The sequence below is a fragment of the Cannabis sativa genome, chromosome 2 (genome assembly GCF_029168945.1).
Source record: "Cannabis sativa cultivar Pink pepper isolate KNU-18-1 chromosome 2, ASM2916894v1, whole genome shotgun sequence".
Taxonomy (NCBI): domain Eukaryota; kingdom Viridiplantae; phylum Streptophyta; class Magnoliopsida; order Rosales; family Cannabaceae; genus Cannabis; species Cannabis sativa.
Window position 1 is genome coordinate 45,936,081 of NC_083602.1, and position 1,012 is coordinate 45,937,092.

Consider the following 1,012-nt stretch of genomic DNA (forward strand, 5'->3'; position numbering starts at 1 on the left):
CCTCGAGCTCCACCTAACGAGTTGACTCAGATGCAAAGTCTGTGGCCCTTTGCCATTTGGGGAATCGACCTGATCGGACAATTACCCAAGGGCAAGGGAGGAGTGCAATATGCAGTGGTAGCAGTTGATTACTTTACTAAGTGGACAAAAGTCGAACCACTCGCAACCATTACATCAAAGAAAGTTCAAGACTTTATTGTGAAGAACATAATCTGCTGGTTCGGACTGCCGTACAAGATAGTTTCAGACAATCGCAAGCAGTTCGACAGCCAATCCTTCACTGATGTGGAATCAACCTTGAGTATCTACACGGAGGGTATAGTCCAAGCAGGATGCCTTGCAGGCCTACCTGGAGCAAAGCGATCAGCAATCCACGCAGAGCCATCAACACTTAGTGAATTCAGCTTCCGCATCGTGAGTAATCAAAGAAATGTGGGGCAATTCAGCGGGATACCAACTGAGGATCCTCACCTCCATCTCCGTTCATTCTTGGAGCTGAGTGATTCTTTCAAGATCCAAGGAGTGAGTGGAGAGGTGTTAAGGTTGAAGCTATTCCCATTCTCACTGCGAGACCAAGCTAGATCATGGCTCAACACTTTGCCTCCTGATTCTGTCACCAATTGGAATGATCTTCCTGAGAAGTTTCTGAGAAAATACTTTCCTCCTACTACAAATGCAAAATTCAGAAGTGAGATAATATCTTTTCAGCAACTTGAAGATGAGTCTACAAGTGATGCATGGGAGAGGTTTAAGGAACTTTTGCAAAAGTGTCCACATTATGGCATTCCACATTGTATACAAATGGAGACTTTTTATTATGTCTTGAATGCAGCTTCTTGAATGGTGCTAGATGCATCGGCCAATGGTGCTATTTTGTCGAAGTCTTACAACGAAGCATTTGAGATTTTGGAGACCATTGCAAGTAACAACTACCAATGGTCCAACACAAGAGCTCCAGCAAGTAGAAAAGTGGCGGGGGTTCTTGAGGTAGATGCAATAACGGCTTTGACAG

At 44.5% G+C, this 1,012-nt stretch overlaps 1 non-coding gene across 1 annotated transcript; it reads right to left on the reverse strand.

The window, feature by feature from the left end:
• Positions 1 to 678: 678 nt before the first annotated feature.
• LOC133035222 (small nucleolar RNA R71) lies at positions 679 to 785 on the reverse strand. Its single transcript, XR_009686502.1, has one exon. It is a non-coding gene; the product is annotated as a small nucleolar RNA R71 (small nucleolar RNA).
• Positions 786 to 1,012: the final 227 nt, after the last annotated feature.